This window comes from Strigops habroptila, chromosome 4 (assembly GCF_004027225.2).
Source record: "Strigops habroptila isolate Jane chromosome 4, bStrHab1.2.pri, whole genome shotgun sequence".
Classification (NCBI taxonomy): domain Eukaryota; kingdom Metazoa; phylum Chordata; class Aves; order Psittaciformes; family Psittacidae; genus Strigops; species Strigops habroptila.
This window is the reverse complement of record NC_046358.1, coordinates 44,552,015-44,570,466: the sequence shown is the minus strand read 5'-3', so window position 1 is coordinate 44,570,466 and position 18,452 is coordinate 44,552,015. Positions and strand designations below refer to the sequence as shown.

The following is an 18,452-nucleotide window of genomic DNA, read 5'->3' as shown; positions in this document are numbered from 1 at the left end:
CCTCCAACAGATGTCAGGATGGTTGAAGTCCCCCATGAGGACCAGGGCCTGCGAGCGTGAGGCTGCTCCTATCTGTCTGTAGAGCGCTTCATCCACAGAGTCCTCTTGATCAGGCGGCCTGTAACAGATCCCCACCGTAATGTCCCCCGTTGCTGTTTTCCCTTTGATCCTGACCCACAAACACTCTGTTACCTCATCACCCATCCCCAGACAGAGTTCCATACTCTCTAGCCTATCACTGACATAGATAGCAACGCCCCCTCCCCGTCTGCCTGGCCTGTCTTTTCTAAACAGCCTGTAACCTTCCATTCCGACATTCCAGTCATAGGAGCCATCCCACCATGTTTCTGTGATACCAATGACATCATATTCCCGTAACCTTGCACACATCTCTAATTCCTCTTGCTTGTTCCCCATACTACGGGCGTTTGTATAGAGGCACCTTATCCGAGCTCCAAATGAAGCCGACTCAATGGCTGGGGGAGCTGGAACATCTCTACATCTCTCCAAGCACTTATTACAGGTGCTGGCAACTGACCAGGAATGCTAGTTCTTATGCAAACACCAAATTAATTAAAATATGTTGAATATTTAAATGGTGAAGAAGGTGTGTGACCAGGAGTGTGAGTTGCCTGAGAGGGACTCTCTGAGGTCAGAAACTTGCTACTGAGCGCCCACAACCTATGTCAATAACACTGGAAGGCTGCAGAGTTCTCCAGGAAGGTGCGTGTGCCAGGGCACCACAGGCGCTGTGCTGCCTCCCCAGGGAAGCCAGGTATACAGCTCCCTCTTTCAGTTCACAGTTCAGTTTTTTTTAGATCACTACTTGTTTCTATATTCCATGGATTAGCCACAATTTAGTGAATTTTCCGTGTTTTGGGGTTTGTTTTGTTTTCTTTTTTCACTATTAACTTTTTTCTGGTGAGGAGAACCAAAATCGGAGCAAGGAAGATCTTTTGCAAATAATAAGACTAAATGGTTTCTTTGCTAGTCATGTACACTGTGGGACCTTGGGAAATCACTTAAAACTTTTTGTGCTTCACCTATAAAAACCTGTGTTATCTGGGTAGTAAGATGGTAGACCAGAACTTAATAAATTTAAGAAATAATCATCATCATCATACTCTCTTCAAATGATAAAATTTAAAGTATCAGAATATCTGTACTAGTTGAAATAAAAGACAGGAAATGGGATATTATTAAATGAGGGGAATAGATTACTTCTGAAAAAAAACCCCAAACAAATCAAAACATCAAGTGGAAAATGTTTGGTCTTGAATGTAAAGCTGAGACTTTCAAAATATGAGACATCCATTCCACTGGGGCTTGACTCACAAGTCATACTTCACAATTTGTAGCAAAACTGGATTCTTAACATATTGGAATAAAGATTTTTAACAAGCTTCCATCTGTTAAACCAGTAAGTTGGCTTGGTCTGATCATGCTTGCTGTTTTAATAAATAGCCAGCATCATTTTTCAAACCACAGCTTTCAAATGAGTTTGGAAGATTTCAACTTGCACTAGCTGTGGCCAGTCCTGAAAGGTTTACATTGGTTGTATGTTTGGAGGAGCCTTCACCACAAAGAGGGCCCAACCTTGCAGCCGATGGCTTGGAAGAAAGGCATACCAGTGCCATTTAGGAAGGGTGGACTGAGAAGGGACCTCAGGATAGCCACTTCCTTGGCTAATGGTATTGCAAATGAGACGTAATTGGTCTCAAACAGGAAGGGAGTGAACCACTAAAGTCCGAAAGCAACTCCCTGTCTGGAAGGTGTGTTTGCCACAGGAAAAAAAAAAAGCTACTCTGTTAGCATGAGAAAATGAACTGAGGGCATATTTGTATTTTTGCTGTTTGATTTTTTGTCTTTTTTTTTTTTTAATTCACACTTTTGCCTCTCTAGAAGAAAATGTACTTCTGATATAAAGGCTTCAGTAGTGCTATTAAGCAGTTTTCAGGGAGTCTGGTAATGGAAAGGCTTCAACAAGCAGGATTGGAACCTGACGTTTTGCATTCTCTGACAGAAATTCCCTTCTGGGTAGGGAATTGGGCTCCAAATCAAAGTGTGACCTGAATGTAAATTAGCATAAACTTGTGATTCTGAAATTGCAAACAGGCTACTCACCTCTGTCTGTACTAACTCAGAAAGTTAATAATGATGTATCAATAATGGGTATTTATTTATAATCCTGTTGTGAGGGAAGAACCAACAAATATTCTCCCTAACTTACCTGGCAAACACATTTATCCCAGCACTCACTACTGCCAAATTGCCTTTCCTTTCTAATCACTCTTTGTGCGAATAGAGAAAATTAATTCAGTATCCTGAATGGTTTTGTCTGGACAACAGACATCAAATTAATAATCTGTTGTACTTATGCTCATTAGAATTGAAAATTGCCAGAGCTCGTGGATGACATGACTGAAAGAATGTCAGCAACAGAAGGCTTTGAGAGGGTGGGAGAAGGGACATTTAGGGCGTATATGTGTATATATATGTTTGCGATAATTTTATATGTTAGTATTAAAGTTTAAAGCAAAGCATCAATAAAGTTGAATGGTTATTGTTCAGAGTAAAGCATTCAAAAAGTCATTAAAGAAAAATTGTAATGGGAAAGGTGATTAAGGAAAAAAGATTAAAAAAAATTACTAAATATTAACAGCTAAACAGGTACACTGGCTAGAAAGGTTGAGCGTGATTGCTTCATTCCCGTGCCTCTCAAGTCCTGAGTGCGAGGAGTATCCAAAATAGGAAGTGGTGAGGATTTGGATGCCAGCCTCCAACCCATACCTTTAGAAGTTTTCTTACAAGACAGCAGAAGAAAACGAATTGTCCAGTGTGCTATCTCTTCTCCATCTTCTCTGTTTCTACATCCAAGCTCATCAGTTTCTCATGCATGGTTTCCTGGGGGTTTCATTCCAGAAATTTTCTTCTTTCCAACTCAATCTTGCCCATGTCCCAGTTCCCCTTATGAATTTCAAGAGACTACAAAGCATGGAAAGTGCTAAAGGATTAGCAAAATAGTTGCTTAAATAATCTGATCTATATGAAGCAGCTGAGCCAACATGGCAGAAGTAATAAAAAATTGGGTAAATTAAAGGAGCATGAAGCATTTGAGCCCAAATTATTGAAGTCTGACAACATTAGAAGCAATTAAAAAATGTGTGATGTGGCCTTTAATCCATATGGCCTTCCTCTCATGGAAAATTTAATACAAACATGCATACATCCACACATACATACATATGTATATATGTATATATAAAAGCAGGTCACTAACTTATATTGTGGCTGGGGGTAGGTTTTGATTCTTAGGCTCTCTCTTTCAAATGATTTACCTATGTACCGCTTGTAAGTTCTTAACCTAATTCTACTGGATTCTCCTAGAAAAAGAAAGAAGGTATTTTTAAAAAGCTTATTTTGCTTTGCCTTGAACTGTAGGCCTTTTTTTTTTTTTTTTTTAAATAGTAACTCAGCCTTTTGGGTTTTCTTTCACCCCTTTCACCCCCTCTGTTGCTATTCCTTGAGAACTGTGGGTGGCCGATGAAGCAGTGAACATCACATGGTGTCACTTAGCAACCTGATGTTCATAAATAGCAACAATCATTTTTCTAATGGCTATTTTTTCCCATCAGGAAAAATGCTTAGGCCCACTCCATTCTGACAGTGCCAAATTCTTCCTTGACCTTCTAGCATATTTATTGCTTATGCTTTCCTTTTGGGGGTCCGATTTTAAATGTTAACATCATGGTTGATGCTGTTAGAAAGCTTCTAATATATTTCTGAGTTTACTGGTAATGTATAATGACAATAGTTGTTAGCACCCTTGGAGCTCTTTAAGAATAGTCTCCTCTTCCTTTCCCCAAATGACTGCATTGCATAAATCTCAGATGACTTCAACATACTGTTTGTGAGATGGAATCAGAAGGGTCATCCACAAATTACTTTTTTTTTAAGTGCCTTTGGGGAATACTTAGGAAGCTCAGAAATTTTTCAATTCTTTCAGAAAGAATCTGGCAGGATTTTTGTGCGTTCTCTTAATATTAGTATAATCCTTTAAAATATTTGCTATGTTGTGAAGGACTGCCTTTGCTAAATTACAGTTTTTTGCCAATAGCATACCTTCAAATGAGCTATTAAGACAAAAACCAAAAGATAAGGTTATAAACTAAGAAAAGTAAAATTGTGCAAGCCTTTGAAAAAGGTCTTGCAAAAAATTGCTTAGGAAATATAGCAAAATTATGCAACCACCTAGGCCCAGTGCAGCATGTCCCCAAGGAGATCTCTGTCTGAGAGCATAGAAAAAAACCCCAAATCCTGTATGTGCAGCATCACTTCCCCTCTCCCTAACCATATGGCTGCTCCTCAAAGAGTTGGGGGCTCTGTAACTGAGAAGAGGGAGTAATGTGGGTGAAACCAAGACATTGTCATCATGTGTGCGTGACCACTCTTCTCCTTCTCACTATTTGCATTGCTGATTGGTACACCGAGTAACTAGTAGCTAAACTACACAGATAGGGAGAAGTATCTGGATTTCTTGCTTCCTTTATTTTTTTTTTTTATTTTTTAATTTTTTTAAATTAACATACTACAGAGCACAGAATAAAAGACTCAACTACCTTTTCATATCCAAGACTTCTTTTGTCATTCATACTTTCCATCTGCGGAGCTTCATTTCTTTCTGTAAAACTGGAGGGGAAAAAACTATATTAGAAACATTTAGCCCACAAAGCTTTATACATTTCTTGCATAGCTATACTATCTTGTATTAGCAAACTGTTGTTATGTGAGCCACTGCAGGGACATAGGCTCCTATATGCAGGGTGACAGCAGTAAAAGCACTATGAAATTTCAGCTTTGATGTGTCTGGTGGAAGCCAGAAGAATAGGAACTGTGAAATGCACCACTTCCCCACTTCCTCTTGTTTGAGGGAAGTAAGGACAGCAACGGTACTTAATCAGCAGCTCTTAAAAAGTCTAAAACCTTTAAACTGAGCTTAAGAAGAGAGGCAGATACAGTGATCCCTGTTATATATTACTTTCTATTTCTTCCTACAAGCAAGCAAAGTTCAGACTAATGTCCTGAAAGATGAATTCATCCAGGCTGGGATCTGGATGTAAATTATGCAGACTGAGAAAATGAATGAGAGATTATGGCCTCTGCAAATGTATGTCTTCCTCCTTCCCAATGCAAGAACGTTTATTTTTGTGTGTATGTGCAGGGGGTGTGTGTGGGTTTGTTGGGGTTTTTTAAAATTTTTATTGCTATATACATCATGTGATTACTTGCAGAAATCATCTCCGTGCTGGCTGGAGACAAGAACGAGTCTGTAACCTTATTACTTCCCAATGTATTTTTATTTGCCTTATTGTCCTTTTACACATTATAATGTGAATTAGAATTGGGAGACATAGCTAAATGAAGGACAAATTGTGGGGTGTAACAAAACTAAAATCACAAACAGTTATGAGCTGCAATAAAGATGAGTTAGGAAGGAAGAATATTTCATGCACTTTGTATGTCAGTAGATGGTGCTCTGTGTACTATCTACATATACAGTGTACGTGCACAGAGTGGTTTTATAGACAGTGATTATTAGTAGCCTTCCCTTAGCGTAATGCGAAGGACTTCTCGGGGGAAATAGTATATTAAATTCAAGTTACATGCAATTTTAGTTATATCAACTTAAAAATATACTTTTTGACCCTTATTTTTTTTCTAACTTTTTTTCTGTTCAGGGTTGCTGTTGGAGGGTTTCTGCATCAGATCGTAAGATAGTAAATAAAAACAAACTATTAAATAAGTTTGTGTCACAAATTAACTGATTTTCATTGTAATCCCCATACACACTTTCTGGGTCAGTTTTCAGCTCTGTCAGTCTTCTTGCAGACAAGTTAATGGGGGTGCTCAAATCTTCAAGTAGGTTTTGTGTGCTACCAGCTGTAATTCATGTCCTGTTCTAAGTGCCCAGCTTACACTCCATGAAGCATGAAAAGACTTAGATGTTGAAGGTGAAGTTCATAAGACTGAATGATCTGAGCAGGAGATATCGAGGGGTGGGCAAGGGTCTAAGTGTCGCTGTTTTCCTTCTAAGGAAGAGTAAAATTGGGGTTTTTTTGTAATAATTAAGAGGGTTGGAGGTCATATACTTCAACTCACTATTCCAGCATTTTGTGTATTGTGGGAGATCCAAACTCAAACCTCTACTGTGTAGCCAACAGGCTGAGGCTTTCTGAGGCAAGCACTCTTCTTGAAGATTGTCAGTTATGAATAAACTGGTTTCACAGAGAAATTTCTTGAGCCCAGCCCTCCCCTGCCCAGCTGCAGGCCTTGAAAATGCACCTTTTTGTCACAGCAAACACGAGTTTTATAGAAAGCAAATACCACTGAAGAAATCTGTCAGAGCACCTGGTGGGTAGAGCAATCACACCTGTGCTGACAGGGACCAAGCCTGGGACCAGCCTAAGGGGTTATTCAGACAGTATGAACTATTGGCACCACCTCATATGCCCATCTTACTGAAGAGTTTGTACTCCAGGTTTAGGTAGTAAATCGAGAATCATGGATAAAAAACAGATGAGAAACCTCCGTTTTGTGAATCCTGGCAGAGCTCTGCCCAGCAGCTAGCTGTTTGGTATAGTTGCAGCTTGATGCACCTATATGTCTGTCCAACAGATAACTTCACGAATGAAGTATTAGGTATTGAGTGACTTTAGGTGCCTTTCCGTGTTAAGCAGATAAAGCAACTGAACGTGTCTCTACAGAGACACTTGAGGGAAAAATCCTTGCTCTGAATTTAGCCCACAATCCCTATGAGACTCACTTGGCTGTTGATGAAATGGGAATACTATCACATCCTTACTTCCTGGAAGTATTGTAAAGGAAACCACTTGGTAGGACTGAGAATGCGGAGGCAGTACAGCTGTATTTCATAGAATAAGACACTTACTTGAGATACAGATTTCAGGAGAAGAACATACATTTTCAGCTGAAAATGCTAAATAAGTTTCTTCCTAGGTACTACAACTGTAGTAAATATTTATAAAGAAATGACCAACTCTAGAATCAAAAGGAAGATTAACAGCTTTAATTTTATATGCTGGCAGCCAAATTCTTTTCTCACTTTGTGGAATTCATCCAGGCTTCTACTCTCTAACTTTAGTGAGTTACTCCAGATTTAAACCAGTGTAAGCAAGGGCAAGTTAAAAATACTTGTGCCACAGTTGGCGTTGGAAAATACATTTCTCCATGACAGACATTAAACTGACTGCTGAGGCAGACAGCATGTCTTGCCCATAATCATTTTGTATTTGCTTCTTTTCCTCAGTCCTTAAAATGAGTTCATGACTTCATGACTCTAAGAGTAAATACATTATATAATGAATACACTTTTTATTCAATATTTGTAGGAAATTAAAGTAAATGTTATATGTAATAATACTGCGTGGAAAAAGCAATGATAATTATCTGATGAGAGAGTTAATATGAAGAGCATTCAGTTAATCCTGTGGTCTGAGGTAAATGGCAAACAATCAAGTAAACCTAATTAACATCATAAAATAAAGACAAACAGCATTAGCCCACCAGCTCTTGGCTAATCTATTATTTTCTTCAGAATACCATTGTATGAAAAGGTTAGGGTGTATATACTCAAATAAACATTCCATAAATGAATTGTCACATTGTACGGCTGAAAAAATACCAGTAAATACCTTTTATTCCATTTATATTATATTACTTATAAGGTTATACTTTTCATTTGGAATAAGAAAGATTTTTATTTGGTTAGTTTGGTTTTAAATGAAGCTATCATGCTTTAGCCAAGTTTGACTCAGACTTTCAATCAGCACTCTTGCAAACAAGTCCTTACTCTTGCAGATAGACCTTTGGAAATGAGTTTTGCCTAATGGCATTTCCTCCCCATTATTCTGGTAGACGAGCATTGCACAGGGAGAGGGGGATTAGTGAGAACAGAGAGAAACTACACAACCATTGCAATAATAGTGGTAACATATTTCAGTGCAGACAGTTGAATGATAGTAACTTTGCTGCTTTAGGTGCACTTTACTATTGCATCGGTCATCATTGAAGGTGAAGCATCAGCACCTGGGAAAAGCTCCTGAAAAACATACGTATATTTTCTGTGGATTATATTTTTAGTTGGGGGAAAGGTTTTGTGACATTTTCTTTGGGGTTTTATAAAGCAAATATACATAAAGTATCATGAAATTTGATTTCTGGTCATCCTGTTGGTTCTTTGCTGTTCATTAAAACCTGGAGGACTCCATCACTTGAGATAGTCTTTGCATGAATATAGTACTGTGGATAAACAGTATGAGATGTACTCTGGATGTGACAAAGATAATTTCTTTGTAGATTTATACACAGGGTCTTGGACAGAATATCAGAGGATGGACAATACAAAACCTTTTTAAAACTGCCTGTTTTCCTGAGTTTGCATAGAATTGAGTGAATATTACTCCGAGGGTTTTTGAAAAGCAAGTATTTCTTTTCTTCTACATGAGCCATCTGATGTGAACAGTTTCATCTCTCAGATGAGGAGGGTTACCAGATAAAAATAGCTACCAGTATGATGAACTAGCATGTTTTTCCTAGGGAAAAGAGTAACATAGTATTTTCATTTTTTTCTGTCCATACAGTATCTATACGCTGCTTAAAAATAAGCAAGTCAGTTAATTCATTATGTCAATTATTAAAGGGTGAAAGGAGTAAAATAGAGTGCTAGCCCTGAATCCTTGTCCCTCTTCAGTCCTGGACCTGGCAGGTGGCCTTTCCCAGGGAGAGTCAGTAGGGATTTTGCCATATATGTTAGGAGTGACTGGCAAGGCACATAGAGTAGCAATTGTCCATCAGCTGGAAATCTCTGGTACGTTGTCCTGTAAACATGTTCAATTTGGCCTGGGTTTCTTCATCTATGAAAGGAAGAGGGAGATTAAAAAAAAGTAGAATAGAGAACAGGTTTTCTACTTTAAACTCAGAATTTGTGCAAAATATTGGGTGCTTCATCCGTGACTTATGAAATTCAATGAACGTTAGCTATAAACTTCAGAATATTACGTTTGGGGTTTTTTTGCATAGATGTGACTATGATGGACTTTGATTAACTTTTCTGTGTATTTTATGTCATCATACTTTGTTAACTGTATTGCCCTTTTCTTGGTAATCGTTCATGTGGGTTTTTTTTCCTCACATGGCTTTTGGTTTTTTCCTTCTAACGACAAAGCATTGTCTAGTTAGATTTATCCAAAACTTATCCAACTATTTATCTTTAGTGGGAACTAATAGAGTAGAGAACTCACTATTAAAAAATAAAGCAAGTTAAGAGGGATACATGCACGTAGTAAAGAGGTGGCATGGTATGACAGGAAAAGGGCAGCAGCTTTAAATTAAGAAAGGAAAATGATGTAATAATGATTAAACCACAAAACAGAACTCCACCACAGTGAATGAGCAATGAAAATAAGGTAATAAAAAGGAGTACTGAACTAGCTCATGAGACATGTTATTACAGTGAACATTATGCTAGCACTGTTTATTTTGCTTAGCATTATGGCCACCTTCAAGGTTGCTATGACAAATGTGTGTGAGCGTTTAACGGAAAGTGGAGGGGTTTTTTTAGCTGAGAAGGCATCCACCAGCTCTCTGCCTACTCAATTTCCTAAATTACATGCCATATAAATTTAACTTTATTGGCACTAGACAAATGTTAACATTAACCACTTATGGGTTAAAGCAATTTTGGAAATATTCAGTGTGTTTCTCTGTTGACATTCCTCAACCCATACATTCAAATCCATGCAGTTATACAGTTTTGCTTAAGAAATGTATTCACGGAAAATGTATAGCACAGTGACAGTATCTAAGTAAGAAGTTCTCCTAGCTAAAGGGCTGACCCAGAGATAAAATGAATATATACAGCTTCTACTGGATTTAAGGGAAATTAAAGCTGTTTTCTTAACTGACTTTTTTTCATGGCACTGAAAAGTCTTATTCATGTGTGACTAAGTGACACTAAAATTTATGCAAGCTTCTTACAGCAGAGGGAGTGAAGTAGGAAAAGACCAACAGGGTTTCTCCATGCAACTTACAAAAACATTGTCAATGTGGTTCATTCATTGAGCAATGACAAACTCAGAGGCCTATTACCAGCTGGAATGGATGTACTGGACCAAACAAAGAGGGAAAGTGGAATTGGGACAACCACAATCTGAGAGCAAGTTAAAAATAGAGCACAACAAGGCCATTGGAATACAACACACAGGAGGGTCACACACTGACAGTGCCGCTTGCCACGTTGTTGTGTAGTGATCCAATTTTTGAAGATTAAGATAGACATTTGAGAGCTTTGGTGGCATAGGAATTATGTGGTGAGCTCCCACCTGGCCTAGCAGGATATGTAGGGGGAATGGTAGGAGACTGGATTAGCCTTGCAGCATTTGAAGCTGTGCAGGTACTGCTTAATAATGTACTTAATGAAAATATTAAATGGCGACTGGGGTCACAATGGAAGTTCTGAGGCAGGAAGAAAAGCTGGTGTAAAAACAGAACGAGAGATTGGGGAGCCCATCTAATCAGACCTCATCATTTGAAAAAAAAGGATCAATTTACTCTGCTGGAAACTCAAGCTGAAGGTACACTGCCCTCTAACCTGATAACTACAGAATTTTGTGATATTATTGTTGAAAACCTTGCTATATGCTTTCTCTTTCCTGAAATGTTGTTTAGGAGATGCTTTTTTTTGGCAAGTTTTTTCTCTTTGCTCCTAGAGGATGATTGGTAGAAAACCCTGTCATGGTCTGTACATCTTAGCACAAGATTGCAATTTTATTGTTGGGGTGCGTGATGCAATGTAGCGCTGTCACTGCTAGACTAACAAAAACATCAGGAGGCTTCAAGTCACACCACAGGAACCTGTAAGACTACAAATAGTATTGAACATGCTCTTGTCTGATGTTTTCTGTGAAAGATTCAAAGCTCATAACAGATCTAAAGAGCAGGCCATGACCCTGACAAAAGGACTCTAAGGACTCTATAAGCAGCATGTATACAGAGGAGACACTTCTACAAACATTGCAAAGTTGATCTCTTTCTAATGCTACAGGTGGCAAATAGCATAAGAGCCTAACCACGTCCATTTGCTGCTCAAGTAACACTGTAGGTAAGCAGACAAGTGAGTGAGGAGAAAAAAAAAAACACCAAAAAACCAAAACCCCACCAAAATCTCCAACCAACCAAACAAAACCAAACCAACCAAACAAAAAAAGCACACCGCCAAAAAATCACATTTCTGGGATGTACTTGGTGATGCGAGAAGTGTTGCCAAGGTAAATCCCATCTCAACTCTCTCATTCTAGTCCATTAATGGCTTGAAAAACTGGAAGCAACCTTATACAGTTGATGTTTAGCGTCAGCCCTCAATAACTCATCAGGAGCTATTTCACCTGAAGAAGATTGTCAATAAGCCATTTTAAGACGTTGTCTACAGTGTTATCTACCTGACTGATAAACTGCTGCTTGCTCACCAACATATTTCCAGGCCATAAAAATCTTCAGCAAGCTTAAATTTTTGGAAGAAACCAACAGTGTGCACTCAGCAATAACTTGCATTCACCACATTGTGTATAAGCCCAATTAACTTTTTAAGCAATTTTACATGCTTGATGCTTAATATCTGTGACCACTATAAGTTGCTATATTCCAACATATAATTCACTTAGAGGATACTATAAAAAACCCCAACATTTGGGAAGAATCTTTGCTTTAGTCCTGATTTGACACCACAAATTACTGTCAACTGTCATCTAACAGTATCATAAACAGAGAAAACAGTAATTCACTAATTTTTCAGGTATTGTGATGATACATGATGAAATGGCATACTTTTTTGAATAGTTCTGCATTCTAGCTACATCCACTGACACTAAGAAGCACCTGTTGAAACCTACCTCCTCTTGACTAGCTTTCTCCACTTTTGTAACACGTCAAGAAAAGAGTGAACTGGAAATCTTTCATGATCTTCTTTCAGCTGTTGGTGTAGATCTGTTCTTGACAAGCTGCTTACTGTCCAAAAAAGGAAGCAAAGAAGTCACTGAAAAATCATATTAGCATGTTATTACCAGCCATGTTTCAGAAGTTGTTTGAAGTCTGGTAAGTGACTATCCAAACACGTAAGCAGCTGGTGGGATTATTGCAAGTAGAGTTGATCTTTCAAGTCAGAGATATAGTTAAGCCCTAACTACACCATGTAAAATAGAAAAAAAAATCATTGCAAAAACACAGACTGCAGCTGATGAGGCGCCTCCTGACCATCCATGTAAATATGCAAACTGAAATGCCCCTTGGGCTGCATCACAGATGTCAAAGTTCCACCAAGTCCTGGCAGCATATTCACTGAATGCTCTGACAGCCAAGACTTTCATCTCAAGTGATGTTGTGATAGTATGTCAGTCGCTCTGTTTTTGCAGACATGAATCACTCATGATGTCAACCTTTCCTAAATGACCTTCACAACACATGGGAGCAGTTTCATTTAAATGCTCTTACATCCAGTTACCACACACAGAGTTTTGAACTGGGAATGCTTAAAGATCTTTTCTACAATATAATCATTGATTACACAAAGTGAGATTTTTCACACATGTAAATATTTCAGCAGGCATATAATCCCAGAAGAGGTCCACACATGTAGCACGATCTGGCTTCACCATTTACAAATCTGTATCACCTTGGTATCTTGCAAAGGACAGTTCTTTAACCAACAGCCCAGTAAGGAAGCCTACATTTGTTAAAGGTTCATTTGCGGAAAAATGATGTTAATACAAACTATCCCTGATTTAGTACATGCTACTTGTGAATTGAAGAGCAAGCCCACATGGTGTTCTGTCCAGGTCTACAACAAGCCTTTACTAAGTTATATAAAGATTGCCTGCTCCATGAAGGGGAAGGCTTCTGCATTGTCCTCAGAAGATTAAAAGTAGATTTTCAAGTTCAGGTGCTTAGGAAGAGAGTGCAAAAATACATGTCAAGGGATCAGGGACTTGAAAAAAGCAGTTGCCAAGTGCAGGTAGCTTTGCCCTTGAGATATAACTGAAGCCTAACCCTAGGGGCATATTAAAGGTTACTTCTAGATCATGCTTTAGCAGATACACAGCCAATTAGAAATACTTGCACTGGACAAAGCACATTGTAAAGGTTAGTTTAGAAGATCTGAAACTACTCTTAACTCTAGTTTTCTGAATTCTTCTAAATAATAGTAACTATCCTAACATACTGTTACAATACAAATCCGCTACCATTCTCACTCTACTTTTTCCTCTAAATCTAAATGTATGTGTTAAAGGATTGAAAGGTAGAAACAGAGCAGCTGAAGAGAGAATGGAGATAACTGTTGTGGTGAAGGAGTTTCAGTAGATACATATAGGCCCCAAGTTCAGGGTGTGAAGTGAGAGGAAGTCCTACAGCTCCAGTGGCTGACAGTCCCTAGGCCTGTGTGACCATTCGTCCTGCCCAAAGATATATTAATGCAAGACTGGGGAGTGATAGCGTGGAAAAGTACAACCAAAAGTACAACCACTCCCACCTTCCCTCAGCTTCCTTCCCACCTTGCTGGAAGGGTTGCTTTACAGGGTTTTTTATTGCTCTTGGGGCAAAAACCTTCTACTTTACTTACACTACTGTAAGGCCTCAAGGCAGTGTTTACCAAGAAATGAGACTGGCAATTAATCAGCGTAGGAAAACAATACTGTCAGTGGTCAGCACTGCCGCCCCACTCATGAATGCTTGAGTCAGTCCAGAAATATCAGGCTGACAGAGAGGAAAGCAAAGAGGTGACAGGTCTAAAGGAAAGAGAGATTTCAGGAAACAGTTACGCATTTTTTTGGAAAGACTGGTAGATCAATGGAGAGAAAAGCTACAGAGAGCATGAAGTCATCAAGGATGGTGCAGGAAGGACTTGAATCATGATCAGCATGTTACTGAGTAAGCTGATGAGACAATTCCTGCTTCAGAACTGGCTGGAGGTGAGCTAGCAGGCATCCATAGACACCAAGGTACTTGACAAGCAAACAATGCAGTTCAGGTAATTTTGAATTTTCTAGAAACACAGAAAGGACCAAGGTTTTAGACTATTTCATTATTCTGAACTTTGTAAGAGAGAAACAGGACTAAGAAGCATGAACTGGCAATTACATAGTCAAAATCTATTCTAGTAACCACTTGAGACAAGTGTCTGTCTAAAACCAGGATGGATGTTTGTTTGTAGTAACATAACTTTGATTTTTTAGGAGAGGCATGAAGGGGAATGACTCAATCTTCTCAACTCCCCACCCATCCTTTGGCTCTGGAGACTGGGCACAGTATAAATTTTGCAGTAGGTACAGGGTCCCAGAGCCACAGCCATTGCTAGTTGCTAGCACTGGACATGGGTGTCCTAACCCTGCAGTCCCACCCTGATGCTGATGCTTCAGTCTGAGCGTGTGTGTGTGCCTTCCAAGTATGCTCTGCTCAGGCATTTTTGCCTGGCTTTGCTCGGGAAGCTTGCCTCAGACTCCAGGCAGGTTTCAGAGATGCTTTTAAGCTAGATTGGTAATCTGGAAAAGGTTTGGAGGGCCCTATTTATTTATTTTTTTTACTATCTTAGTTACCAACTCTGGGAAAACATTTTCTGTGCCAAAGAACGTGTGAAGCAGCTGTTCAGTACTTATGCAAACACCTGTGCATATTTTTAAGCTTACTAACAGTTGGAATAGCTTTCCCCCTCACCTCAATACTATGCTAATACCTATTACTTATCTTGAAGCCTTTGTTCATGAAATATATTCATATTTTAATAATTCTGTCAGTGAAAAATATTGAGGTATAATGATGACATGACTAAAATGACAATCCTTCTGTGGTACTTGAAATAATCAAGCATTAACAGTAGGATTTGCCTCCAAATCGGAGAGCAGATTTAGCAGGCACAAAATCACATGCATCGCTTCTCTGGGGCTGCTCTCTTGCTTCTCTAAAATCTTAATCTTCTTGATTAAAAAAAAGTTACAGAATTACTGATGCTGTAACTTCTGGAGATCGTCTCATCCAACCTTACCTACTCAAAGCAGGGTCAGTTTGAGCATGTTACTCAGGGACATGCCTGGGTGAGTTCCAAACATCTCCAAGCATGGAGACTTGTCCACCTCTCTGGGCAATCAGGTCCAAATGCACTAAAGCCTTCTGAATACTCCTTCACAACCATGACTTTAGAAATACAGGTTTACTTTACTAACATAGCTAACACTGAAATGTCTATGCAAGTCTGCCACAAGCTAAAATTATTCAGAAGTCTGAATACCACCGCTACTTTGGAACAGGGTGTTAATTGAAATGTCTGGAGAGCAGTCAACCTCCAATATCAATCAATTAGGTATTCATCTATGCAAATCCCAGACAAGCACTATGTACAAAGAGAAATGCTGGTGGATTTCAGAGACAGCGCCTATTATGGAAGAGCCAGGACCTGGACTATAACAGACTTCACGTATTTATTAAGGTACACAATGAAGCTCAAAAGCCCTGGGGAAGTCAGAAGCTGCATAGCTGTATTCAGAAAGTTTGAAATCTCTTGTGAATACTATATCAACTTGTTGGCTCATCCTGAAGAAGTTAACGTTGTGAACAGGGCCCAGACAATGCTCCTCTTCCTCTGCTCTCCTTCTCCATTCCCATTATTCCACACACGCACAAAATTTAACTTCTGTCCCACACTGTACCTTTTCATCTCAAGGATCACTATTCCCACATCTCATGCCTCCACCTATTTCCAGGCTGAGCACCACCAAGCCCAAGGAAGAAGAAACAGTCATTTCCTCATTCAAGCAGCCCTGCAAGAAAAAAACCTCTCTCCTTCATAAGCAGTGTTTTTAACACAGAGCTGTAGTGTCATGGAAAACAAGAACAGTGGATCCTGCACAGCTGGTCACTCAACAGCATTTCTAGCACTGCTGAAGGCCGGCAGTGACAACCCTCCCAAACTAATTCGTTCCACCATGTTGGTTTCAACAGTTTCAACAACTGTTGAAATTATTTAACTGTATTACTGATGTGATTGTTAGGGAAAGAGCAGACCAAGAGTTGTTTAGAGCTTCAGGGTTTGGTGTGTCTCCCCCGCTCCCTTGGAAAGAGTTGCCCTGTAATGTACTAGGGAGTTCATCCCAGTACCTATCTTACAGACAGTTGTATGCAAATAGGAAATGGATTAAAAAATTAGGTAGAACCATCTCATAATCAGAAACCAATTCTTTGGATTGGTCAGCCTGTGGCTGGATGCCCACATAACAGAAAATGTCTCAGCATTACCATATTGAAGAGAGATACAATATTTCACACTCTTTTGCCCCTTGCAATACAACTTCTAAATACTATTTATAACACAATGTAAATTAATTATACATTTATAACATGCAATCAGCAGCTACAGTCATCAAATACACACACAGCCTGTAAAAACTCTATATGTGGGCAGAGAAAGCTGAAGACTACTTCAGACCACATAAAAGGAAAAAGGAAGGAGTTATAGAAAAACACACGAAAGATCAAGTCACTGTAACATTTCCTTCATCTAAAGCAACACAGAAAAGCACCTAAGCACAATGGCAGGTAGGAAGGGACAGTCACCTCTGGCAAAGGGACAGTGATAGCTGCTGACATTACTGATGTATTTTCACACACCCTTTTACTTCAGAAATAATGAAAATAGTCTAATATCCTCAATCTGAAAAAACAGTTCACTAAACTACTTGCTGTTTACATGGGATACAAAATGGCAAATTACCTCCATTGGGGAGGAGGTCTTTAATACACGTAAATGGATTTGTTTTCTACAAACTTAGTAGTGGAAGGAGAGAGCTCAGAGAGAAACGGTCTGGCAGGTTGCAATATTGGAGTAGGGAAGATTAGCCCGTAATTCAAGGCTAGTTTTGCATGCAACAAGAAGTTTAATCATCTTAACAGGCTTACAACTATAGCATTGACTGGAGAAACAGACTTGATCGAACAATGCTGGATCTATGTTTAAAAGGACAGTTCCTTCTCTTTCAAATTATTTATTGTTCATCCCACTAAATATGGTTCTATCATTAAAATCCCCCTAGTATTTTCCACTGTTAGCAAGATCATTAACATCTGCACCTTGTCCATGGTGAAATCAGAACTATCTTATTGCAAGTTTGCTTGTCATGATGGAAAGCAGCTACATCTGTCCTTCTAAAAAAAAATCTCAATTTTTAGACAGTGGGTCATAGTGTAACAGCTTGCATTTAGGAGTTGTTTCATTATCTACCATGTAGGCCTGGGAAGGAAAAAGAGCCTTCCTGGTCATGTTTTTTGCTTCCTCTCCACCCATCTCCCACCAAACACTGAGCTTTTTGGTCAGCTTACCTTAACCTGATACAATCCTGGGCTTAACCATACCCTGAGTTGCACCAAAAGAAGCGTGTCCAGCAGGCTGAAGGAGGTGATCCTGCCCCTCTACTATGCTCTCATGAGACCCCACTTGGAGTACTGTGTGCATTTCTGGTGTCCTCAACATAAGAAGGACATGGAGCTGTTGAAGCAAGTCCAGAGGAGGGCCACGAGGATGATAAGGGGGCTGGAGCACCTCCTGTATGAAGACAGGCTGAGGAAGTTGGGGCTGTTCAGCCTGGAGAAGAGAAGGCTACGTGGAGACCTCATAGCAGCCTTCCAATACCTGAAGGGGGCCTACAAGGATGCTGGAGCAGCTCTTCATCAGGGACTGTAGCGATAGGACAAGGGGTATTGGGTTTAAGCTTAAACAGGGGAGATTTAGGTTGGATATAAGGAAGAAGTTCTTTACTGTGGGCGTGGTGAGGCACTGGAACAGGCTGCCCAAAGAAGTGGTAAATGCTCCATCCCTGACAGTGCTCAAGGCCAGGTTGGACAGGGCTCGAACCTGGTCTGGTGTGAGGTGTCCCTGCCCATGGCAGGGGGGTTGGAACTAGGTGATCTTAAGGTCCTTTTCAACCCAAATCATTCTATGAATCTATATATTACTCAAAATGAGAATTGCAAAAGTTTCTTGTTAGTGGTTTTAAAAATCAATACAGCAAGCAGTAAATGCCAAGCATGAAATAATTGTTCCTGGGTACTGAGATGTGCCTGGTGTCTGACAAATCACCACTTAGCTGAGGCTGAGAGGCTTATTCTGCCAGTGAAAGTCATCTTCTCAAATATTCCCAATTTTCTGAATTCAGGGCATAGATAGCTAAAGCTACAAGCTTCTTTAATAACTGACTTGTCTCTTTCTTTTCCTTCTAGGTAAAACCAAATACTTCACATCATTCTCATTATCCAGTACTCCAAGCAGAATTTAGTCAGATCCTATTGTGTGTGCAGGCACACACTCACCAACCTCAAATTAAAGATCTGAAACATGG

The 18,452-nt window shown here is 39.4% G+C and overlaps 1 long non-coding RNA gene across 1 annotated transcript in view; it reads left to right on the top strand.

Moving 5' to 3' along the window:
* Positions 1-18,452, top strand: part of LOC115606269 — a 26,599-nt gene extending 8,147 nt beyond the window's left edge. Inside the window, exon 2 of the long non-coding RNA XR_003990872.1 lies at positions 18,334-18,452. This is a non-coding gene — a long non-coding RNA (uncharacterized LOC115606269). The remainder of the gene's footprint in view (positions 1-18,333) is intronic.